The 27,691-nt window shown below is 39.6% G+C and overlaps 1 protein-coding gene across 1 annotated transcript in view; it reads right to left on the bottom strand.

Annotated features, from left to right (window-relative positions):
• LOC119646490 overlaps positions 1–27,164 on the bottom strand; it is a 567,562-nt gene extending 540,398 nt beyond the window's left edge. Inside the window, exon 1 of the mRNA XM_038046949.1 lies at positions 26,331–27,164. The gene's annotated coding sequence lies outside the window, so the exon portion shown is untranslated. The remainder of the gene's footprint in view (positions 1–26,330) is intronic.
• Between the last annotated feature and the right edge of the window lie 527 nt (positions 27,165–27,691).

Raw genomic sequence — 27,691 nt, 5'->3', positions numbered from 1 at the left:
CTTTTTTATGGTATATAGAGGGAAAAATAATGTAAAGTAAACGCAATTGAATTGATGACAAGTCGTCGAGTGGTTGGAATGGCAGCGTTTATCGAGCCTGTTATTCGAATCTCCCATGAGTATTGAGAATATGCATATACATGTACGGTAGGTAGTCGTCGTTCCGAAGAACCGAATTAGCATTGCGGTGCGCTATTTTGGTGCCACAAACTGCTTAGATCGTTACTTCTATGAGAAGAGCAAGGGGAAGCAGAATCCAGAGAATTGTTTACCTAGTGTCCACAGTACTTGAGGGTTTCTTGGTACTCTCCGAAACTTTGACAATGCGAATTATAAGGTATGCCGAGTCTGGCGGCAGGTCCCGTATAGGCCGGTACTCTCTGCACCCCGACGTAATCTTATATGTACGTATTTCTCCGCGTGATAGGAAAATGAACTCGGCAGCTATCAATTAGTGTGCATAAATTTCACCCCCCACAGAAGCCAGCAACAAACTGACAATGTTCACCGAAGGACTGTTTAGAACAAAGGACCGTCTGGTCAGTCAGTCAGCTCGCTCACTTCCCTCTATATTCTTATATCCAGGAGCCCAAAGTAGGGTGACTTTAAGCGTGCCATTTAACACTGCACTGCCACTTCGGGCTGAAGGATTTCATCACTGGCAATAAAGCATTAATGACGATCAGAATGGTATGTTACGCTTGGAGCGTCGCCCGTACCTACGTTTGGAATCCACTGACGGATACTGGGACACCGTACGTGTCGCCTATATTGTATGTATCTGATAATACTGCGACAACAACACTACAGGCCATCTTTGATTCGCGAGTAAAGAACAATGTGTCATAACTCCAGTAAAGTAACACTGTATCATAACAGATCTTCCACAATGACTCGGTTAGAAATTCCACAGCGAAATTCCCCTTGAAACTCATCTTGTGCGTGGTGTTGTAGTGCGTTGGGAAGTTGGGAGTTCCTGGAGTCCTTCATTTAGGATGCTATTATGGCCAGGCTTGCTGTCCAATACCCAAACTTACGAAATCTGCCAGTACTGCACGATTTAAACTCATTTAATATGTCCAAAGGGAAGGGATATAGGAGAACATAAATTGTTTAAGAGGGTCATCCCGTGTGTCGGGTTGGAGAAATCGATTTTTTTTGCATGAATTGTATCTATATATAGTGGAGAATATCTGGGCAAAAGGATTTTCCGATATTCCGAGTCGTTCAGAAATTACAGTGTTAAACAGGTAAGGAGTTTGCAGCCGCGGCTAGAGTACTCGATGAGAAAAAGCATCGAATCTTTGTTTACCTGTTAGTTTTTTCCCTGAGCCGAACACAGGTATAAAGATAAAAAGATGGAAAACCGATCAATTGTCTAAACTTATTTGCTGTTTGGAATAAAAAGGATAATCCAGTCTAGAGTGAGCACTGAAAGAGTTTCAAGCTATACACAGTTATATTTTGTTGTAAGTATTGTGCTGTTTGTGTGTTCAGTGATTTTTTTAAATGGATCGTACGAAGGGAGAATGAGAACGGAGCTTAGAAATGCAAAGAAGAATCACAAAGGCATTGGTGGAAAAGGGGCTGGAAAACTTACTGATAAGGTTATTAACGACCTCACTACATTTTTTGGGCTAGCTATTCGTGGACACGCAAATTCAATAGAAGGAATGAAGCAAGAAATTTGGGCAACTTTCTTCCCTAAATGTTCTACAAACGAAAATCCTCAGCATCAAAATTGTCCAGCAGGCGAGGGCAGTTGGTGCAAATGGCGCAAAGCGGAAGCTAATGGAGAACTGGATAGTTTCCACCACGAGAAGGCTCCTTTGACTGAAGAAGTTCAAACAGTCATCAAACCAATCTACGAAGATTTCTCACGAGATGATCTCTTGAACAGATGTTTAGGAGCAGAGACCTAGAATAACAATGAGTAGTTAAATGCATTGATTTGGACTTTCGCTTCTAACCACCTTCATTCTGGGGCCAAGGTTGTAGAAGTAGCCACTTTTCTGGTTGTAATTATTTTCAATAAAGGATTCAATGGCATTCTCAAAATCGTAGTGCAATGGGATGTCAAGTTGGTCACATATGTCAGGTTTATGCCGACGGCCGTAGTGAAGCGCGAATTTGGCGGTCCGAACGACGATCGACTGACCTCGCTTAAAGAGCCAGAATTGAAACCAGAGATTAATGGGGAATTAAAATTTTACTGTTGATAACCATAGTTAAATTTTCAAATGCGTTTTTCTCGAAACCGCATCTTGAAAATCGGCTGCCACCATAGCTCAAAGTCTATCCAACCAAATTCTTTGAAATTTTCACGACCTCTTTAATACATATTTCTACAGTCCGCAAACTAGGATAATTGCAATCGGACGGGTAGTTTTTTTTATTCATAAAAAAGGCCGTAAAAAAACACCAAAATCCAAAAAATTAAATTTAAAATCACAGCAAAAATTTACCTTTTAATATTTTCTAATTATCCTAGTTTGCGGACCGTGGAATATTGTCCACATTAAAATGCCGTTTAGTTTTTTTCCTGAGATGAACACAGCGCCCTCCAGCGTGGCAGAAGAAAAACAACTTTTTTTGGAGATGGGTGCGTGCATAAATTGACACGTATTCCGAAAACTAGCTATGATATCAAGCTGAAAAATTTATCACATGTACTAGGAATATCAATAAATATATATAAATATAAATCACATTTCTATCTTTATCCAGTCCTCCAAAATAATTTTTCAAAAAAAGGCAAAAAAACGGCCTTCACACGGGATGACCCCCTTAATGGTAGGGATGGACCTTTAATAGACATTTGTACATATTTAGGAATCTTGTTTGTGTTACCGTTGAGAGCGAACTTATGGGTATCCGCTGTAAATAGCGAGAAAAAAATTGCGGAAAGGGCAGAGCCTTCTGGTATTCAAGCAAGGCTGCCTTATTTGTTGCTAAACTTTCACCTGGAATTGTCGAACAGGAAGCTAAGAATTAGCTTACAGAGTGGTTATTGTTAGTGCCTCGCAACCAATTCCCAGGATAAAAAGGCCTACTGGATGGAGAGACCTGCTCTATTGGTAAACTGGAAGGCTGCGAGTGTTCAAACTTTTTGAAGAAGATTGAAAGAATGGAGATAATCCTATCACAGCAATTTTCGTTTTCTTAGGGACAGCGGTTGTGTAAGCACACATTGGAAAGTGAACATTCAGCAAACATTGCTTAAGAAATCGACTTTCTGTTTTATAGCTTCTTAGAAAGTGGAATATATTGGTAGTATACTGCAGAAATTTCAGACAGAAATTCAAAATATTTAGCAAGCCACAGCAAATGGAAGAACATGTACCATGTTGACGTGCTTACAAAGCGAACATTTTAAACGCGTTTTTCTCAAAGCACATTTTTTTCAACTGGTGCGAAAAACAAGTAAAATGTTTTCGAACCAATCGAGCTGAAGTTTTTAGACAATATTCTAAACATCAGCAGTTATCATCCGAAATACGATTATGTATTTCCATTGAAAATTTTTTTTTATTCTGGATTTTCAATGACAAATTGACTCTATTTTTGAGGATTTTTCTTTGTAACTCAGCTGATTTAAAACGATTTGGACGATAGAGGCGAGTGAACAGAATCAGAAAATGATTGATTTTCTGGTATAATTTATTATTAGACAAATAGAGATGCGCTTTCCACCAGCAACTCATTTTTTAGAGGAGGCCACTTTGACCGTAAACAAAAATACAAATATATTTAATTAAAGAATTTGTATCATAAAAAAGACCAGAGTAATACCATAAATAGATTGGAAAGATGGCATTTATTTTTATTACCAAAAAAAAAATGTAAAACAAGTCGGAATTCGGAAAATATTTTTCCATATATTTCTAAACTCTCTACACCTTCTCACCAAATTCCGCGATAATAGGTTCAGCCGTTTCTGCGTATTATGCGCCATCTTCATGCTGTTGTGAAATTTATTACTCCCATGAACTTAACGGGGTTACTACACATTTTGGGCCAAAAATTTACATTTTTTCTCAAAACATAAATCTTTCTGAAGATTTTGCAATTGGTTTCATACAAATCCGTGCAATAGAACGCTATAAACAGCACAAAACTTTTTAATCACTTCGACACAAACACACCTCCCAAGAGTGATATTCGCAAAGAATAAAGGTCATGTTTCAGGTTATCTGTTTATAATCGAGTGTGAATTATCGGCTAAAACTAATCGATTCTAACCGTAGACTTGTTCTAGATGAAAACCACTTTCATAGTGCGTTATAGGAAACTTTTCATCAATCATAAAAGGCATATTTCAGTTTTTCTCATTTTCTCTAAAATCATATCGGAATAATTTCTTTACGCATTGATTCAGAATTGTCCAAAGAGTATACTGAATGAAAGACGGATTTATAGAAAACAGAATATTTTCTTAAAAAAAAAATCGATAAAAAGTAGCTTGATTTTTTATTTTTAAGGTTTTATGTGAAACAAAACCTTATTATAATAGAATCGATTCGATGTCTGTCTGTCCGTCTGTCTGTCACACCCGATTTATTCGGAAACGGCTAGACCGATTGTCGCGAAAATTGGTAAGAGTATGTGATCTGCCATTTTGTATTAAGTTTAAGGGGGGGCTCCCCATACAGGTGAAAGGAGGCTACATTTTTTTTTTCACAGAATGTAGCCATGTGGGGTATCAAATGAAAGGGCTCAATTAGTACTTTTCGAAACTGGTTCAATATTTGATATTGGGTGCAATATAGGGGAGTGAGGGCTCAAAATATGACCATCAAAAAGTGTAACAGGTCTCGTTCTCAGAACCTATCCAACCGAAAAATCCGAAAAAAATCACAGTAGTGCATCTCTATGAAATCTAGGCCTCAAAATATATCCGGTTCCGATAGCTGTACAAATAAAGTTAATAATAATATATTTCCACATTTTAGAAATTTAACCGGCACCCCCTTATGTTCATCGCAGAAGTACGAAATTTAGCATGTAATGTAGGATATGGTGCACAATTCGGTCAAGTTTGAAGAAAATCCAACTATTATTAACAAAGTTATCGGGGGTAAAAATTTACAATTTTTTGTGAATTTCGTGCACTCTACAACCTGCATGACGTCATCATCACATATCAATTCGTCAATACCACAACGAAGTAAGTTCGTATGAATTGGGTGGAAAAGAATTATTTTGTTTTAGTTTTTTAATCATTTGTATATGAATATAAATTATTCCAACGGGACATGTGTGTATGTAGGCATATAGTATATGCGTGCTAATGGACTTTGCGGGTAGTGCCTAATTTAGATAGATATAAGAACTAAATCGGAAATATGGGTACGATCAATTTATATACGTGCATATAAATCTACAATATTCGGAAATAGGCAGTTTGTTTGTTTAGGGTGAGCGTAATATCTACGGCTGTAATATGTACGTATATCTCGTAGTTTGAAAAAATATGAAGGAGTATGTTGGATTTGTAGCTATATACGGATAGAAAAATGTGCGTTGAAATTTCTTAGATAAGATGAACACAAAACCTTTATACCCGAAGCGCGAACTTCCGGTATTCCGACTTGTTTAAAATCTGGCTATCACTCAGACCTAGAGCTATTCCTTATAAGGTTATAGCTATAGCTAAAAGCAACGGGAATGATCCGAAAGGTCGGAAGTTGGGTTCCGTATGAATTGAAGCCAAGAGACGTCGAACGCCGTTTTTTCACGTGCGAACATCTGCTCCAACGACAAGAAAGGAAGGGTTTTCTGCATCGAATAGTTACTGGCGATGAAAAGTGGATCCATTACGAGAAACCCAAGCGTCGGGCAACGTGGGGATACCCCGGCCATGCCTCATCATCGACGGCCAAAGCGAATATTCATGGTGAGAAGATCATGCCGTGTATATGGTGGGACCAGCTGGGTGTGGTATACTATGAGCTGCTAAAACCGAACGAAACGGTCACGGGCAAACTCTACCGACGTCAAATGATGTGTTTGAGCCGCGAACTCAAGAAAAAACGGCCGCAATACCAGTAAAGGCATGATAAAGTTATTTTGCAACATGACAATGCTCGTCCACATGTTGCATAGCCCGTTAAAACATATCTAGAAACGTTGAAATGGGAAGTCCTACCCCACCCGCCGTACTCTCCAGACATTGCTCCTTCTGATTACCATTTGTTCCGGTCGATGCAGCATGGCTTGGCTGACCAGCACTTCTCCAATTACGACGAACTCAAAAAATGGCTGGATGAGTGGATAGCGGCCAAGCAGGCCAATTTTTGGCGCGATGGTATCTATGAATTGTCTGAAAGATGGAAGAAAGTTGTGGCTAGCGATGGGCAATACTTTGAACAATGAATGTATAACCAATTTTTCACAATAAAGCTTCAAATTTAAAGAAAAAACCGACAGAACTTATTTGTAGGCCCTATATTATTAACAAAGTTATAGGGGGTGAAACTTTACAATTTTTTGTGAATTTCGTAGACTCTACAACCTGCATGACGTCATCATCACATATCAGTTCGTCAATACCACAACGAAGTTAGTTCATATCAATTGGTTGGAAAGGGATTACTTTGTTTTAGTTTTTTAGTCATTTGTATATGAATATCAATTATTCCAGCGAGACATGTGTGTATGTAGGTATATAGTATATGCGCGCTAATGGACTTTGCGGGTAGTGCCTAATTCAGATAGATATAAGAAGTAAATCGGAAATATGGGTACGATCACTTTATATACGTGCCTATATGTGTACAGTATTTGGAAATAGCCAGTTTGTTTGTTTAGGGTGAGCGTAATATCTACGGCTGTAATATGTACGTATATCTCGTAGTTTGGAAAAATATGAAGGAGTATGTTGGATTTGTAGCTATATACGGATAGAAAAATGTGCGTTGAAATTTCTTAGATAAGATGAACAGAAAACCTTTATACCCGGAGCGCGAGCTTCCGGTATTCCGACTTGTTTTTTTTTGCAATATTAATCAAAACTTAAGCATTTCCTTTATTCAATGTTTTTACCTACATTTCGTATAAGCGCATCGGCCTGAATTTTCTAGATTTTTGGGTTGAGTAGTTTCCGAAAATGAGCCTTATTTCACTTTAAGGGGGTCATCCCGTGTGTCGGTTTAGAGAAATCGATTTTTTTTTTTTGCATGAATTATATCTATATATAGTGGAGAATATGTGGGCAAAGGGATTTTCCGATATTCCGAGTCCTTCAGAAATTACAGGGTTAAACAGGTAAGGAGTTTGCAACCACGGCTAGAGTACTCGATGAGAAAGAGCATCGAATCTTTTTTTACCGGTTAGTTTTTTACCTGAGCCTTACAAATTCGAACACAGGTATAAATATAAAAAGATGGAAAACCAATCAATTGTTTAAACTTATTTGCTGTTTGGAATAAAAAGGATAATCCACTCTAGAGTGAGCCCTGAAAGACGTTCAAGTTATAATCTGTTATATTTTGTTTTAAGTATTGTGCTGTTTGTGTGTTCAGTGATTTTTTTAAATGGATCGTACGAAAGGAGATCGCTTTAACGTTCAACGTCATGCTCGCACTAACAAACGAATATTTCATGGGAATCGATAGTTATCAGAGAAGAAAAAGGACTTCGCATCAACATCAGCAAAGAAACTTTTAGCAAGCATGAACATTGATCTTCCAATTGCGACAAGTTTTGTATATTGGATTTTGCTGGAGTTTTCTCCGGTATTTCTGCAAATTTCTGCAAATAATAAAATATACTTAGTAGTAAAAAAGGAATACGTAGGACATGTCGAGAAAAGAATGGGAACGCGGCTTAGAAATGCAAAGAAGAATCACAAAGGCATTGGTGGAAAAGGGGCTGGAAAACTTACTGATAAGGACCTCACTACATTTCCTGGGCTGGCTATTTGTCGACACGCAAATCTGATAGAAGGAATGAAGCAAGAAATTTGGGAAACTTTCTTCCATAAATGTTCTACAGACGAAAATCCTCAGCATCAAAATTGTCCAGCAGGCGAGGACAGTTGGTGCAAATGGCGCAAAGCGGAAGCTAAAGGAGAACTGGATGGTTTTCACCACGAGAAGGCACCTTTGACTGAAGAAGTTCAAACAGTCATCAAACCAATCTACGAAGATTTATCACGAGATGATCTCTTCAACAGATGTTTAGGAGCAGAGACCCAGAATAACAATGAGTCGTTAAATGCATTGATCTGAACTTTCGGTCCTAAACACCTTCATTCTGGGGCCAAAGTCGTAGAAATAGCCACTTTTCTGGCTGTAATTATTTTCAATGAAGGATTCAATGGCATTCTCAAAATCCTACTGACAATGGGATGTCAAGTTGGTCACATATGTCAGGTTTATGCCGACCGCCGTAATGAAGCGCGAATTTGGCGGTCCGAACGACGAGCGACTGACCTCGCTAAAAGAGCCACAATTGACACCAGAGAGCAACAATCGGCCTTACAAGACTTTTTTGAAGAAACGGAGGGTGTTCTCTAGGGAACAGACATAGCAGATTAATGGTGAGTCAAAATTTTACTGTTGGTAATCACATTTAAATTTTCAAATGCGTTTTTCTCGAAACTGCATCTTGAAAATCGGCTGCCACCATAGCTCAAAATCTATCCAACCAAATTCTTTGAAATTTTCACGACTTCTTTAGTACATATTTCTACGGTCCGCAAACTAGGATAATTGCAATCGGACGGGTAGTTTTTTTTTTATTCATAAAAAAAGCCGTAAAAAAACACCAAAATTCAAAAAATTAAGTTTAAAAGCCCACCAAAAATTTGCCTTTTAATATTTTCTAATTATCCTAGTTTGCGGACCGTGGAATATTGTCCACATTAAAATGCCGTTTAGTTTTTTTCCCTCAGATGAACACAGCGCCCTCCAGCGTGGCAGCAGAAAAACACCTTTTTTTGAAGATGAGTGCATAAATTAACACCTATTCCAAAAATTAGCAACGAAATCAAGCTGAAAAATTTATCACATATACTAGAGATATCAATAAACATATGGTGAAAAAATCACGTTTCTATCTTTATCCAGTCCTTCAAAATAATTTTTCAAAAAAAGGCAAAAAAAACGGCCTTCACACGGGATGACCCCCTTAAGTTGGCACCTATTCACCCCCTACTCACCCATTTTACAATTTACGTAAAAGCTTAAATCTGCTTGCGGAAGTGCTAATTGAGACCCTTCATTTTAGGTTTCTTTTACACAAAATTTTAGAACGGTTGAAATATCGAGCGTCACATGAGAAAGCCCCCTTAATGAGAAAGGACAGGGAGAATCTGATGATTCCAGAGCATCTCTTCTCGTCAAACCTAGTAACTTCTTGTTTTTGCTCCGTTTTGTTTTGGAATTTCACGGTGAGAAAAGTATGCAATATATTTTTGGCAAACCTTGAAACAAAAAAATAGCAAAGTTTCTCAGTTTGGTCACTGCTAACTTGCGAAGAGAGGTTTTCCAAAAAAAGATGGATTGATGGTTCGCATGAAATGGCAAATACGGTTGCTCTCAAGTAGAATTTTTTTTTCAATGTATACTGTGATTATCATCCGGCCACTTCATAAATGTTTATCGTAACAATTTTGAAAATGGCAAGAACAAAAAAATGTTTAAACCGATTTTCTGATTTAAAAAAATTGGCCAAATATTTATTATTCATAATAAGGGACTAAATATCGGCCAGACGATAGCAACATCAATACTATACACTTTTAAAAAAAAGTCAGCCAATTGAAAAATCGTGGTTTTGAAAAGGACCGGTTCAAAGCTTTAAGTTTCGTGGAAACTGGAGAACGTCGCAAAACTTGCCTTAAAAGTTTTTCATTTCGGATTCAGCAAAATCCCCTTGATACCTAGACTTTAAAAAAGCTGAAAAAATCAATTTTTTTAAAGTTTGACATGAGAACACTGCCTTAAAGGACTTTTCGAGCGTTTTGATCTTGATGAAGTTGATTGGGAAAATCAGAGAAGTCTTATTTGGGAAGTGGCTGCTGAATAATCGAGATGGTTGCTCGTAAGTATAGTATGAGGTTAACCATACTAACCTCTTTCAAAACGGAAAACAAAATACGCTTTGAAGAAACTACGCCATCCCCAGTTAAAGACCCGTAGGTGAAATGCTAGATACTCTCAAACAGAAACCTTCTAATGTAGTAGGTCACGACGATCGGGCGAAAATAGTTCCAGACATATTCAGAATGACACATACAGGAGGCACTATTTTTCAGATTATTCAACGAATCCTATCAGAGCGATTAACGAAGAGGAAGTTCAACATGCCATAAATACCTCGAAGAAAAGGAGGGACCATTGCCAACAGTGCAGAATTTCTAGTACAAGAAATTTGACAAGTTTAAATTGTTAGTAAATTTTTTGATAACAATCACGATCAGAGTGTCAATCACAGGGTAGTGACAACACAGATCCCATCCGTATCCAGATAAATATATTCCAAGCGAATTGAGGGCTTTGGTGTTGTATGGCGTTGAACACCGTTTAAAGGGCACGTAATTCTACTACAGGACATTCTTTGCACTTAAAAATCGCCTACGTGCTATAACATTAAGTTAGATATTGGATCAGATAACCCCCTTAGAAGTCTTTTGTGCATAGTTGGTTTGTTCAGCCGTGATATTGGGATGGAATTTGATTTAGATAAGTAAGTCATTACAAGATGCATACCAGACACAATATGGTGACCACCATATCCAAACCCCGAGACAGGCTTTGCTCGAACTGGTAATTTGCTAACCGCATGCCTGCGATGTTTCAAACCGGTGCTGAACATAGTAGGCGTATTGAATGTTGTGTTCGCTTTTTCTTCACTGGAATATATATTCGAAATATTGCCTTAGACCGATTTAAATTCCAGCGGTGGACATGAACGACTTTCTCCAAATTCGGAATGCATCATCCAAATTCTGAAGCCGAGCGGATGCACTTGCTTCGTGACATGGAACATAGAGATGCGGCTGACGTTGCGGCGCATTATCACTGTCAAGTTGGCTCGCTGTGCATTTAGTTCTCCAGCAAGGAGAGCATGCGAGTGTCTATTGGACAAATTTGAGGTTAATTTCACTTGAACTGAATGGTCAGTGATCCCCTGAGTGGGCTGAAATGTATAAAATGCAAGAAAACACGTTCGTTTATTCCACACAACGTGAGGTGCTGCTAGTTAGAAAAAGGGTGTTCATATTGTTGATATTGCTATCCCTCATGATAGTTACATTAATCATAAATACACAGAGAGGAAAGTGAACTATGACCGACTGGTCCGGGAAATCAAGGAAATTTTTCATCTAGAGAGTGTGATTGTGATTGCTTAGAGATCCTGAGACGCTTGTACAATCTGGTCTAAACCATATAAAAAAACGGGTTTCCGTGCACGTTTTCGATACTTTGGGATGAAAAGATCTTCTCAATATCCTACCGTCGACCAACAACACCGAAGTCTTTCAACTTTTTTTGAGCAGGTAGGAATGCACGTGCCCAGCTTATCATAAAAAATATAATATTTTTTTGTATACATCGAACAGAATGATTTAGTCAATAAACACGCCTGGCCGAAATAAGGAAGGTTCCTTCCTTCCTGAAGATTAACCAAACCATTTAAGACCATATACCCTGTAATTTGCCTGCCACACATAAACTTCCAATGTATGTAAATGTCCCATCATACTGAAATGATGCTCAGATTCTACCGTAACTATGGGGTCATTTGCCTCAGAAAACAAGTCGGAAACCATAAGATCGGCACTTCAGGTGCGGAAAGTTTTCGTGATTTCATATATTAAAATGTGGTGCTGACATTACATGATGTGTTCGAGGGCAGTGAATAGATGTGAACATGTCGGGAAACCGGAGCTGCACGCCTTAGGTATGAAAGTTTTTGTGTATTCCTTATTTAAAAATTCATTTATCCTATTAGAACCTAGCACGTAATATATGCTGTTCAGTATGAAGGGTATTTCAAAGCCTAGCTACTATATAGTTGTAGCGTCCTGATTTTTTTTAGATTTTTGGGTTGGGTAGTTTCTAAGAATGGGTCCGCGAAAGAAATGATCACTTTCGGCCGCCGCACTCCCCACCTTTCTAACAGATGTCAAAACTGAGACCAGCATCGAAAAGTACTAATCGAGGCCTTTCATTTGATAGCCCATGGCTACATTTGGTGAAGAAAAAATTTACACCCCCCCCCCCCCCCTCTTGCATACATGGGGTCCCCTCCCTCCCCTAGACATACAGTCAACCGATTTGAATAAGGTTTTGTTTTACACAAAACTGCTATAACTTTAATAAAAATTGATTACTTCTAAAATAAACTTCTCCAGTTTTTTTAGATAGCCCATAAAATGTATTAACATGCCACTATTAATTCTATGTTAGCAGAAGACGTAATGGGAGATATTTTGGTTCCCAGATCCTACATAAGGGAACATCATGATTTTTCCTTGTCAGATTTTTGGGTTGGATAGTTCTTAAGAATTTTTTCCCCAAAACCTTAATAAAGAGCAATTAACCATGAAGCAGCTGCTTCAATGAAACGAATTTTGATCAATTATGGGGGAGGGGAGTATTTTCCCCTCTTATCTGATGTTGTTTCCCTATATTTTCCGAGAAATGTATGTCGTCGCTCATCATTATGATCAGAGACTCGTGCTCCAACGTCTGCACGAAAAACGTCTTCTGCTCACAAAATTGAGGAATTATTTCCTAGCAGAACCGTACGTATTTTTAGTGTTCGGTGCTTCCCAAATACATTGGAAAAGTCCATTTTCAACTTTGCATGTTCTCGCACCGCGGGAAAGACATGTGAATATAGAGAGGGGAGGGGATTTTGTTTTTATTTCCGATCCGGGAAAAACCGGTGCTGGAAGTGTCAAGAGAAAAGCCGTTTTCAATCATTGTTAAAGAAAGCGAAAGCAAATTATAATTGAGCAGATATTGAACTAGTAGTCATAGAAAAATGTGTATTTCAACAAAAAGGAACACTAAAGCCTTGCCCGTGACAGGCACAGGATCCTGACATAAATAAAATTCTAACGACATCGACTAATAAGAAAATTCACAGAAAAATATGAATCAGTGAATTTGTAGTTTCGGGTTTATGTTTGAACGGTACAGATCAACCGAAGAAATTCCACAATGACAACAAAGCAAAAAATAGGAAAGGTTAAATCGACCTTGGGAAATTACAATTACATTTTACGCTTAAACATTTTGGAAATAACTAAGCAATTTTGTTAAATTTGGCTTGGCTTTGGCTCCTTTATTTATTTTTTACCAGTTCTCTAAAATACATGTTAAGCACAGAAAATAATAAAATATACTCTAACTGCCATTAAGTAGCGCAATATCTTCAAAAGTTACCGTTAATTTTGGAATAAATTGATAAAAAAGCAAGTGTAGAAAACTTTTCCACCCTAAATTAGTAACGAAAATATTTCAAGGGTAATAACTAATTGATTTTAAAATTAATTTTGTAATTTAATAATTGGTTTACTACTAATGCCATCTACATTGTGCAGTAATCAAAAAGTTTGTTTTTTAAGAGAAAATTAACAAACCCTGATGTATTGAAAAATTTTACACCACATTATGTATTTCGGAAGTAGGGTCGCTTATCTAGAATTTTTCCGCAGTTGACCCTGGTAAAATTTCATTACCGACGGTTTTTTCTGTCCAGTGCATCATTACCAGTGCAGCATTTCCTTCGGACTAGGGAGAACAATAGCAAACCCTAGGTTGAACGAGAGTTTTCAGAATAATTTTGGCTAGCAGTAAGAGTGTGAAAAAAGCCTTATTAAAAACGACTCAATGTCTGTCTACCACCCCCCGCTTTACTTCAAAACGGCTGAACCTATTGTCACGAAATTTGGTGAGATTGTTTGGTCCGTGAATACCTTAACATATAGCAAGTGACGACACTTCCTGTTGAGCTCAAGGGGCCTGCCAATACGTGCGAAATAAGGGTGATACATTCTTTCCACAGAATATAGTCATGTGGAATATTAAATGAAAGGGGTCAATTAGTACTGGTACTATTTTTGATACTGAGTGAGACATAGGGAGATAAGGGCTTAAAATTGAACCCCAAAAAGTGAAACAGATCTTGAAAATACCCACAGTGGCTTATCTATGCGAAACGCCTCAAAATACATCCTGCTTCATAATATATATGTCTGTAATATGTACTTATATCCTGCGATGCCGTAGGCCAGGACGCGCCGTAGGCCTCGGCGCAAAATCGGGATGTCTGGAGTTCCTTATTAAGGCAGGCCTCGACCGGATACCGGTTGTTGCGCCGTTGATGATGATGATTTATACCTGAAGTGTCCACTTTTCAGTATTTCAACTTGTTTAATAGTCAAAAGTGCCCTTTTCCCAAGTGAGTCTATATAATCTCACACAACACCGCTTCCATCCTTATTATTTAGATAAATATATTTCGTACTTCATATCCTAAACTTTCAATAAATAAATCCATACTTCATAGTATCTAAGATTGCCCTTCTGCAACGTAAACGATTCTTGTGTTCCGTTTAGTATAAGATTGAAAAATTTCCTTAATATCGTAACTTATGATATTTCGTAGCTGCTAGTAAACGAATATTTCCCTGATATGGCACGGTAAATATATGGTTGCCATAAAACCTCTATATGGGGTAAACCGCGTCAACCACACCTATAAGGCATCCCTGCCGACTCGTGGAAATATTCTACATAACATCTGGGACGAATTCATTCTTCTTGGACATTAAACCATTACTCTTTACTTTCGTATATTTAAAATGAAAGGATATGAACATATCAATTTCTAACGTTTAGATGATTGCATTTTGAGCTTATCCACGCCACTACTTGAAGTTTCTCTGACTCAGGGAAGGATGGTGACAGCTGTTCAGGTTACTCTACCACACCCTGCACATGTAGTTGAGTTTATTAGAAAGGTAGTAGATATGTGGCGCAGCAGGGTTAACAGCATTCGAAATTTATTTCGAATGTTGTTAATTCGACTAACTGTTGCCACCACCGGTGTTCTCCCGACAAAAAGTAGTCCAACGGAGCTTAACCACGGCTTCGCGGTCACATGACTAAAATGGCTGGTTACGCGATTTTCGAATTGTTCGTGAAGAAAAGCGACTGTTTCACGGTTTATGTGGCACGTCGCACGTCGTGCTGGAACCATGCGCCATCCAACTCTTCTTCATCGGTTTCCAGAAAGAAGTAGTCGTCCAGCATGCTCGGATAGCGCACACCATTGACCATCCTTCGTCATCTTCGGAAAAAAATAGGCCACTAATGCCACCAAACCAAACAGTGACGCATTGCATTGGTTCTTAGATCATTTCATTTGGCTGTCTTGAGCCGCAAATATGAAAATTTTGCTTATCCGCTTAGCCACCAAAATGGAAACACGCTTCATGCGAAAGAAATGATTTTTCAGTAGAAACGGAGGTCCTCGTCCAAGCGATCTTGTGGCAGTTCCTGAACCTTGAGCTTTTGCATCAATTGAACCTTGTACGGTGTTAATCCAAGACTTTATGCAAAATGCGATGCATAGTGGTGTAAGAAATTTGCAATTGTTGCGAAAGATACCGAATTTCATGCATACCTTCAGCAACGGCAGCAATATTTTCCGATAAGCCGGTCGCACGAACACAGGTTTGTGGTTTCCCGTCCATTAACGAGCCAGTCTCAAGCAAATTCTTTTCATAAACTTCACGAAACCAGGTGAAGGTGTTTCAGCCGTACTTGGATCGCAATTTTCTAACCATTTCGGCAAAAGACTCGCCACAGTGGAAATAAAGTTTGAGCGCTTCCCAAAGTTGTTCAAACGTATATCCATATTCGTTCACGGCAGACTCTATACTAAATTTCTCTCAAAACAGAACTAACATAATTGGTGCCATTCGTGAGATAAGCCCTAGCTCGAAAATTACCCGGCAGATGTATTACCTTGTATATATGTATACGATTTGCCATTCACCCTTTGGTGCGGTTACATGGAATACAGGACTTTCCCAGATCCCCACACTCTATCACTACTGTCCTACGACAAGTATTCTTGGAGCGATCCATTCGCTAGTCATCTTGGAATAGTGGAATTATTGCCGCAGGTGACAGGCCTGTGTGCCGCGCAACTTCTTTGTTTGAATTAGTGTACCCTGGTTATACGACGCAAGCTTTGGACCTTTTGAGTAGGATTCTCTTCACGTCCTCCGGGCAAGGCAGCATGAAGATAGTCGCCGATAACAAGAAGAAATAATATTGGCTACAACACGCAAACCTGGGGCATTCTGTTTTTGACCTTACCTCGATGCAACAAGTGACATTTTATGCCATCATATGTTGCCTTAATAATAGCTATTGATTCTTCCTCACGCACCGATACTTCCTGTTCAGGCTGTCGAAAGCTTTCTCGGAATCGATCAAGAGTTGGTAAACCGGATATCTTAAGCCAAGGGGATCCAGAGCGGAAACCAGCCTACTCTTTTCTGCTCAGGTCATTTGATTAAACACGCGTTACTTACTCTGAAATTGACCGGAAGATTCTCATGATAGCCTATCTTCTTAAGATTAACAAAGCTTTTCACTTTGTGTGACAACGTGGGCTCACCTACAAGCTAACCCACATTTGCAACTTTTACCTACAGCAATACTATGAAAAAGGTAACCATTCACTAGCCTGTCTATGATCCCACAAGCATGCGTCCCTTCCACGCGGTTAGTTTCAATCTTACCAGCGGGATCCGCCTACTCTCAACAGCTACAAATCCAATAATGAATGATCATTTACAACCTCTGAGAAGAATATAGTATGGTGCCTGTCGAAACTAGGCCTCAACTTTCAAAAGTTTATTTCGCTAGAAAAGACGCCAAGAACCAACCTCTTAGAATCAACGCAACTTCTATATTCCCGTTAAGTAAGTCGCCCGTCAAGGTATCCGAATCACGAATATGAAGAAACCAATATAAACCGGTATGTATAACCTCCCTGCCCAGATAGGTTAGTGGTGGAAGTGGTAGGCTATCGTATCGCAAGGTCACTATTCAAATCTCGCTGGTGGCAGAGGAGTTTGTATCGAGACTGGAGTCAGGGTAATAATCACGAGCGAGCATAATGCTGATTACACTGCCTTCTACATTGTACTGTAGACCTGTATTGTACTGTTGTAATCTTGAATAAAGTACTTCAACACACTTCGAGACCCAGATCCAATTGGATTCCCCCGCCCCCGATTATTATTATTAATATAACTGGTCATGGTCAGTTAAAAAGAAAGAGATATCCCAAAGCCAGAAAGTTCATGCCATTATATCTATAAATATGTATTCAAAGAAAAAGTACTAAGTAACTGGTAAGTAAGAAAAAGAAAGTTCAAGTTCCTCTAAAGGGCTTACATTCTCCAACAAATTTCAAATGCATAATTCAAGCATTAACTTAAACAGGAAAGCGAATATGTTTAAAAATTCAATCTCTTTCGCACAAATATCACATTTTAGCAAGCTGTCCAGCAGCAGCAGCAGCATTCCAGAATAAATTCATATTCCATTACAGTAACCGATCTTTCTCTTTCTCCAATTGCCTTCCTTAACAGAAGATGATTTGCCGGAGAAACAAAATTGCCGCGTAAACAACGTCTCAATATTTTCTGAAAACGCACCACATTCCCGAAAGGAACCAAAGTTCCTTCCTTGATGAAATGTTACAACAACATAAATACAACAGAACAGTTTCCAAGAAGGGAGAGAAAATCCGAAAATTTAATTACTGTTACTCGATTTTACGTTCACTTACTTTTCGTCGAGATTCTCTTAATAAATTTCTCTGCAAAATCACTTCTGAATCCCCCTCCAGCACAGAAAACTTCTTCTCAGCTCAAGATATGGGTGAAAACTTCTGGAAAAATATTTCCCAACTATATGCTTTACGCTAGAATACTAGAATTTAACAGCCGCTTTCCGTTCTAATTATATTGCAATTCGCTTATGTTGGATAAATAAAAACTGTCCTGTCAAGCGCAAAACGGCACACCAGCTGACGGAAATCGATACCCCGCAAAATTCCTAACCCTTGATTTTCTTTTTAATCATCCTGTCACAACACCACATCCTATCACCACTCCCGCTCAACAACGAATCCCTCACAGATTGTTCACTTCTTTATATACTAATCGAAATAATTTTGCTTTGCCGAGACAAGAGCATTACGCATTAATCCTCACATAATCCGCCTTCCTCATTTGGCAGATCTCACTAAAAAACAATTTTCGATGGTATTTAAGCAAATCCTCGGGTTGCACACCCCCAATTCAACATGTCTCTTTTATATCCAATCACCAAATCATCAATCCCATAAAATGAGTGCTTCAAGCTGTTCTATTTCTGATGCATCAAATCGACATTTTTTTGACAGATAAATCAAGTGCCACTGCCGCCTTTCGTCCAAAAAAATTCAAGGCTTTATAGTATACAGATGAGATAGGCCATGCTCACGTTTCTTACCGGATGAACCACGAAGCTGGTGTATATGGAATGTTTGCCGTTAACCCCTAAATGGATACACACACGTCACTGGCGACGGTTTGGTGAAACGTGATCCAGTCCCCTCCAGAACATGCGGAGAAACTTGCACTCGTCCTACACTGGTTCACACTCCGCAGCTCGACGAAATGCGAGGACAACCGCACCCGAATCGAGCAACCGACAAAAACAATCAGCCAACTTAGAGTATTTTCTCTGTTCTCCCTTAAAGGGCAAAAAGGAGCCAGTTTCTCCAAATACGGCACAAGTTATTAATGAATTGCACGCAATCCCATAAACACAAAATCCTTAGTTTTGCACCAACATTTATTCACTCTTCAATGGAGAACTGCTTCACGCATTAACGCAACCAGGGAGAAATGCGTTCGACAATTGGTATTCTTTGTGATCGACGTATCAACGAATGTCTGAAATCTAAAAATAACCGCATGGTCGTCCGCGCTGTCGCTCTCTTTGGTTCTGAGTGCTGGCCGACTATAAAAGACACTGATCGTCGTCTTGCGGTAATGGAGACGAAGTTGTTGGATTGGACTAGTGGCGTGACACACTTAGATCATATCCGAAATGAGGATATCCGCGATCGATGTGGGTTTGCACCGATCGTGGAAAAATTGCGAGAGAGGCGTCTTCGATGGTATAGTCACGTAATTCGCGCTAACGAAAATTTACTTTCCAAGATTGGTCTGAACATCGAAATCCGTGTTAAGCGACCAAAACGGCGACCGAAACAACGGTGACTTGATGCGCTGGATGGAGATTTGAAAGTCTTGCGACAGCATCTAAATCAGGCCTTTGATAAAACCAAATTGCGAAACCGATCACGACGAGCCAAACCCTCTTGTGAACAGGAAAAAGGCTTAAGTAAAAGGAAGTATATTCACTCATCAAAAAGGATGGGATTGACGCTAATACGAAGATTCCCGCATCTTTTAGGACTAAGTCTATAATTATCCGTTGAAAATTTTGTAACCAGGGAAGATAAAGCCCTCCTCAGGAATAATCCCTCGCTCTCTATAAAATCTCAATATGATCTTTTCATAGCCAACTTTGAGTCCTCCCAAGATTTATGCGAAGTTTTCAAGGTGGATGTCCGGATAGCTGAATGGTTAGAGCACAAAGCTGTCGCACGGAAGGTCGCGGTTCAAATCCCACTGGTGGCAGTGGGATTTGTATCGTGATTTGACATCGGATACCAGCCGACCAGCTGTGAATGAGTACCTGGGTCAAATCAAGGTAATAAACTTACACAGCCGGTTAGGAAGCTCCTTCCAAAGCATTATAACTGGACTTGTGTGGGATTGTGATCTCAAAAAAATCATTTCCAATCATCAGTTCGGATTCCGTTATAAACACGGAACGCAACATGCAACCGTATTACAATCGGTTCACTATCTGCTTGTCTGTCACACTGACTTTTCTCAGAAACGGTTATACCTATTGACGGTAGAAAAGTTGGAACGGTAAACGCCAATGAATCCAGTGAATTGTATTGCTACACGTCCAAACACCTAATAGAGGGACACAAATTTTCTTTTCAGCGAATATAAGTAGTCATGTGGGGTATCAAAAGTAAAATCTCGATTAGCACTTTCCGAAATAGGTATTAGTTTCGATATTGGTTGCAAATAGGATGCATGCAGGAGTCCTAAAGAGGTCAATTACTTCAAAGATTCTATTCTTAGAAACTATGCAACCGAAAAATCAGAAAATAACTGTAGCGTTCGTGCAAATGGTACCTCTAGGCTTGAAAATGCTCTCCGTTACAATATCTGCTTAAATAAAGTTAATAATAGTATATTATTATTTTAACTTCCTGCAGACTCCCTCCCCTTAAGTCAGGTATGTAAAATTATAGTAGTATTTATTTTTGGTATGGAAATGCTACTATTATTAACAAAATTATAGTAGGTCAAAATTACCTCTTCGCATCAAATTACTGCTCCCTAAGAGGCAAAACATATGCAAATCAAGCCATAAAGTACCCCATAAAAATTCAACAAAACCTTTCACACCTGAAGCGCCGAATTTCCGGTTTCCGACTTGTTTAGACTTAACGTCAATAACAAACCAACCGCAATCTGCGAATTAGATCTAGAAAACGCATCCGACTCTATATGGATAAGCGGACTCATATTGAAGCTTTTCGAAAATAACTTCCGACTTCCGATCATCAGGATTGCAATCAGCTTCGTCAACGATAGATTGTTCTTTGCCAATGTAAATTTTCTAATGTTTCGCTGGTAACATTAGGATGCCGGTAATGCACTTGACTTCGCGTCAAGAACCCGTCCCAACAAGGTCGCCAAAGCAATAAAGAAATACTTGATACTATTCTGCAAGTACTTCCGCTATTAAGGCAATACGATAAATGAGGTGAAACGGAATTTTGTGCTTTCAGGAAACAATCTAGATACTTAGGTGCCAGAAGTATCCATATCTATGCTAAACCGTTGAAAATTAAAATCGGAAATACAATATCGAGTAGTTAAGGAACGATCAAACACTTGGAAGTTAGGTTTCACGAACTCCTCAAGTTTAATTCGCGCCTGAAGTTAACTCTGAGTAAAGCAAGCAGCTAAATTAGAAGAATATCTTCGTAAAGAGATAGGCGTTAGCGTCAAGGCCAAACTGATTTTCAACGAGACTAGAAGACCGGGAAATTCCGAAAAACACACCGAAACGACGAGCAAAAGTGGAACTCCTTGGAAAATACTTTTTCAATTTGGTCGAAAATGAAAGACCGCTCACATCTCCTTCGTCCATATTTTCTCAACCCTGCATAATTGTAAATAATAACCTAAAACACTCCATCCTTTCCTCCTTAACACTCCTGGCCTCATGGAGAAACGCCGTGAGAAGCATCGCATTTATAGATCTAGAAAAAACGTTTGACGTGTAACACATGAACTCATCTGGTATGTTCTACGGCAACACTTAATGCCAGAAGAACTCGTGCGCTGAGTTCAATTACTCTATCGCAATCCGAAAAGTAGAGTTCGAAGTGTGCCGGGTGTATTAAAACCGCTTTTTTTTCTGTTGGTGGTCATCAAGGAAGCACCCTCTCACCACTCATCTTTATTCTTGTTATGAACACCATCACGGGACATCCAACGTCCAGCGCCATATACACTACTTTATGCAGATGATGTTTTCCTAATAGCAAAAATGATCTCGAGCAACGTGTCCAAAAATGGAATGATCGGCTCATGCAACACAGTCTGAGATTGAATCTGAATAAAATGGCCGATCCCCATTAAACAGGCACTATCACAGTCAGAACTGGGCGATTTAAATATCTCAGGTCAATGCTATCAGCCAATGGAGAACTCCATTGTGAAATTGCTGTAAGCACTAGTGCAACCTGGACGAAGTGGTGTTCCACAACTGGTGTTCTTTATGATCGACGTACCCACGAATGTCTCAGATCTAAAAATCTATCGCTCTCTATGGTTCTGAGTGTTGGCCAAATATAAAAGACAAAGAACAGCATCTTGTGGAAATGGCGACAAAGATGTTGCGTTGGACTAATAGCGTGACACGTTTTGATTCCATCCGAAATGAGGATATCCTCAATCGATATGAGGTTGCGCCGATCGTGGAAAAATTTCGAGAGAGACGTCTTCGATGGTATGGCTACGTAATTCGCGCTAACGAGAATTAACTCGCCAAAAAGCGTCTGAACATCGAAGTCGATAGTAAATGACCAGAAAAACGGTGACTTAATACGCTGGATGGGAATTTGAAAGCCAAGCTGCATCCAAGGCTTTGACCGAGCAAACTAACGAAACGATCACGCCGTGACGACTCCGTTTATGAACGGAACAAAACAAAGAAAACGAAGAAGAATGTGCATTTCAGTATCCTATTAGAATTAAGCACGTAGGTAGTTTTTAAGTTACTATTTGGTAAAATAAAAGTAAATAATTTTTTAAGGATATGAGGGAGTCCTCAGCTTCAAAATCACATGTTCTAATTGGAAAGAAATTTTCTTTTTCGGTTTATGGTCCACGGACTCCACTGTTCTGGGCTAGAACCCAAATTTTAAAAGATACACGATTTGTGGTTTCGTTTTGTTCCGAGGGAACAGGCAAAGGCGCTAATGCAAATACAAATGGTCATTATCTTCACTCCTAATCTCCATACGACCTCTAAATCTAGAGCCATTTAGTCAAAGCATATGAATTGCTATAAAAGCAAATCATCAATTTAATCGAGGCGTTTGAAGGAAAATATCATAGTTTCTTGAAGGCCTTCCCGCCCTGTATACAAGGCAGCATGAAAATTGGAAATCAGTTTTTCTCGTTTCCTGAAAACAAAACGTTTTTGGAGCATGTGACTTTCGGAACTATGGCCCCTCATATGTCGATATGACAATAGCTTTTAGTTGTCCGGATAGCTGAGTGGTTAGAGCGCAAGGAAAGTCGCGGTTCAAATCTCATTGGTGGCGGTGGAATTTGTATCGCGATTTGACGTCGGATACCAGTCGACTCAGCTGTGAATGAGTACCTGAGTCAAATCAGGGTATTAATCTCGGACGAGTGCAATGCTGACCACATTGCCTCCTAGTGTACCGTTACGGTCTTGAATGAAGTGCTCTAACACACTTCAAGGCCCTCATCCAACATGGATTGTTGCGCCAACGATTATTATTATTATTTTAGTTTCTCCAAAATGCCCTTCCTCGAATGATTTCTCGAAATCCATGAAGACGCAGATGCAGAAGCATGTAAAGTGGAGATATTAACTCCGTGCACTGTTCCAAAACGATTTGCAAGACTATATAGTCAGCATGGAAGGACCCAGAACAGAAAGCACCCTACTTCCTGTTAATCAAACTTTCGCGATATTCCTTAATTCGTGCCGAGATAATTTTAGCCAATATCTTTGCAACACCAGGGAGTACCCAAATAACCCACCAATTGTAGGGAATTTTAAGGGTTACCCAAACTGTTCACTCTGTGGAAAATCTCGGATTACCGAGAGAGAGAACTGAAGGAGCAACGATGAAGACATATACCCAATGGTCTTACTCCGCAAGAGCCTGGAACTGATTAACTCTTTCTCAATATTGCCATATTAATTATAGTTAGGACCCACGGTAAGTGAAAGCTGCAAACTTAAGGTACGCAACGTTTTGTGATCTTTTTATGTAAGAATTTTAATATCTGCGATTGTTCCAAATTATGGAGCCATCTCACAACTTTATACGTTCTATAAAGTCTGTAAACTATATTCCGATAAGACGATTGCAGATTGGAAGATTGGTGACGGTCAAACGGGAAACGGAAAAAAATATTGTGTATTCGACATCGACGTAAATCAAATATTCATTGACTCCAAGCAGGCATATGACAGTATCGACTGAAATGAGCTGTAAAAAAATTCTCGATTTGGGAGTTCCAGCAAAACTGACAAAGCTTTCCAGAATAATAATGTCCGAATCAAGAGTGCATCCCAAAATCATCGTTAGCCTCACAAATGTGTTTGATACAAATGTGGGATAAAGCAAGAGGAGACGCCTGAACACAAAAGGTGCACTGCTTCTACCAAATCATGGCGTAATCTTTCATACCGGCAATGGGATTTTTATAAACCTCGACAAAACAGCAAACGAAGTTTTTTACAAAATTAACAAATATTATGACACAAACAAATATGACGCCCACCAGGCAAAGTATAACGATTGACGAACACAATTTGGAAAATGAAGACAACTTTATATACTTGATTGAGATGTATAACTGACAAAAAATAGAAATGAAGTGGACGAAATAAGACGGCGAATTTTTACCCAAGACTGACGATTTTAAAAACCAGCTTCATACACAAGAAAATAAAACTCCGAGTATACTAATCGATAATTAGATATGTGCTATGCTACTAGTGTCAAACAGGGAATCTAACACTAACTACTGAAAAAGGGGTCAATACCTAGAAGCTAAAGGAAAGAAGACCAATGGCGAATCAGATTCAACCATGAGTTGTATCAAATATTTAAAGGGCCCTGAAGTCTCAAAAGTAATGACACTTCGAAAGCTGCAGTGGATTGACCACGTCGAATGTATGGACGACACTTGAAAACCTAAAAGTGTATTTGAAGGGAGAACAGAAGACCGCTGAGAAAACCTCGAAAGGGCTGGGGATATTCTGTTAACGGAAACAGCGCATCCCTGCTTGGGTTTCAAAATTGGAGGACAAAATCGATAGATGGAAATGGCTAGAGAATCTTGGAGGCTAAGGTCCGAAATGAGCGACGGAGCCTCGGTGATGGCTACTGTTGTAGTTTAATGTAATGCTGGCAATCTCTAATATCTGGCGAAAGGAATTCATATCGTAAACATAGCTCTAGCTTTTTATTGTTTTATTAATTATTGTAAGATTTGCACCAAATCAGGCGGGGTGATGTACTGCTCTTGTTGAGACTCTAGGGTGAACTTGAAGCGAACTATTCTCAATTTTACTTGATGAGTCATAGGCACATAATTTATTTTTGAGTTCAGATTCTCAGGCGGAATCCCGACTTTTTCTTTTCAAATTTTCCAAGCGGATTATTTTTTTCTGATCATTCTGATCCACTCTAAGCCTGTTCTGTTTCACCCCTAACTTCCTAATTTAAATCCAGATGAAAACATTCCAACTTACTCCAAGCAATCCCGAAACAATAAAACTTATTGCAAATGCAATTCCCGAAGCCATCAAAATAAATGGCGCCGAAGTGATTATTGACGGCATTAAAGCAAAAAGAATTTATCTGTAAAGCAATCTATTTGGAAGCCTTTGTAAACTAATGGCATTTAATCATGAGACTCCTACAGAATTAGCACCATCGTAGCGAGCAAGGACGATTTAGAAAGATATGATATAGTACAAACCAAGGGACCTCTAGTTCGACGCATATAGTACATGACCATTGTTCAGCCGCATAACTATCAAACCCTATGTAACAAACTTGCTCAAATTAGCTAGGCATCTTTAGATGCACAATTTATGATTTTCTCTATTTGTCTTCTAACCAGTTCATACAATTTCTAATTAACTTGACATTGTTACTCTTATGGACCTGGTCCCGACATTTCATTGAATTATCAATTATTCCAGTAATAGATAAGTTAGCAACCAAATTCTCTTCATCAACATTAAGTGCTTTCCAAATCAGAAAGTTAGAAGGAGTTAGTTTATGCTGAATTCATTCCATCAGAATTTCCCCCTCACGGTCAGGATACTAAAACAATGAAGTAGATTTGATGGACGTCTCTACGAAGGACGCAAGCGAAATCAAACTTGCCAAAAGTGAGTTATGTTACGACCAAAAGTTGCTACGACTGTACGTGACTTGGGATCCGCAGAAACCAGAAAGCCTCCGGAGAAATTAACCAATTTCAATGCTTCAAAGTTATTTTCAGTTTAAGACTCTATACTAACAATAGCATGATATTCCTCTCTGGATGGAATTTCAATACAGCAGAGTTCGGCTATGTAGGTCGGCGCTATCACGTAAAGGATAATTGCGAGCAGCAAAAGACCTCTAACGCGTTCCGTGTAACATCGGTTGGGAGCCATTTTTGTAAATATTACACGAAATATTAGAAAGTACTGACCGAAATATTCCGATATTGATCCATTAAATAAATAATCAACTTTAATGCGGACAAAGGTTGCGACTGACAAGGACTTGGAGTGGTAGAAGTAAATGCTCGCTAGCACAGTGCAGCTTGGAGACAAGGCGCAGAACTGGAGGTGGGTACTTACCTTAGTAGCCATCGCGTGGCCAGCGGCAGATACTACTCCAATCCATTACTCGATATCAAATTACAGGCATGCAATCACCCGCACCATACACTTTTTATGATCTCCGAGTAACAGCACATATCCACCGGCGGAAATCAATCCGCCCTCACCCGGGGCACTTGAATCTTTCCGATTTCGAGCGTAATCACCTCAAACACTTTTTTGTTACTTCAGGATTTCACCAGCCTCATCGAGTTTAAAATGCAGACACTGTACATCAGGAGGGAGCAACCCCAACGGAAAGGTAGCCAGCCAGGACTCAGAAGCACTCACTCCCCCGAACGCGAGCCTCGCCTGAACATTCGGAAAACAAGGATCCGGCACTCATCACCTGATTTTTCAATATGATCTCATGGCACTTTCCACTTCACTTGCTCGGTACGTTTTCCCTTCTTATCTCTGCACAATTGACTTGCGAGTCCTTTGCCTCCAAATATTGATTTGTGTGTCACTGCGAACGTTACTCGCGGGCTAGGTGTAATCGCAGACGGAAAAATAAATAACATAAACACTAAGTCAAAATCAAAACAACAAAACAGATACAACGGAAGAGCGGAACAAGAACTGCCGTACAGTTCCGGAGCGTACAATTCCGCCAGCAGGACACTTCAGTGCTCAGCCCGTGTAACGGAACGGCAGGACAAACGTTCGTCGACAACGGCTAAGCTAATGACTCCCGCACACGGCGACCGGTACCGGGACAACAACGACATCTGGCTCTAGGCGTTCGTAGATTACGATACGCGCGAAGCCGCTAACTCGGTATCAACACTGGCCTTCCTTGCGTTCGATGGGCAAAACGGTCGGGCATTGACTGAAGACACGGAGCGCCTCAACGCAGAAGAGCTTTTTCTCGAGTTTCCGACCCCCGGCGCCCATTCAGTTTTCCCAGCATTTCCACAGCTTTCCCCCATTCTCGCGGCACCCGTCAGCTGATGCTGCACGCACACCTGACGAACGGTGTCCACAGTTTTCCTCGACGCCGCGATTCGATACTCGAATGCATCGCGAGTGGAAAGTTCCTTTCGCTGGTGGCACCGACCGGAAAGCTCCTCCGCTCCAGAGCGGGTAGTCGGATGCTGCACGGATTATTTCTGGAGATAACCTTCGACGTTCCGCCGCACATTTATCATTGTTTATTGTGGCCCGGCAGATGCCATAGCGGACCAAGTTATGGATCAATAAATTGGCGGAGATATCGCAATATTGAACTTTTGATTGACCATTCTGACAAATTATTGTGAGTTCCCGTGCACGTTCCGCGGATGCGAGTCTTCCTGCGTAGCTGGCGCGGAGGAAGGTTCTCCGGGAATGAATTATTT

Source organism: Hermetia illucens, chromosome 1 (genome assembly GCF_905115235.1).
Source record: "Hermetia illucens chromosome 1, iHerIll2.2.curated.20191125, whole genome shotgun sequence".
NCBI classification, from domain to species: Eukaryota; Metazoa; Arthropoda; class Insecta; order Diptera; family Stratiomyidae; genus Hermetia; species Hermetia illucens.
Note: the sequence above shows the minus strand (reverse complement) of the source record. Positions and strands in the feature narration are given on the sequence as shown.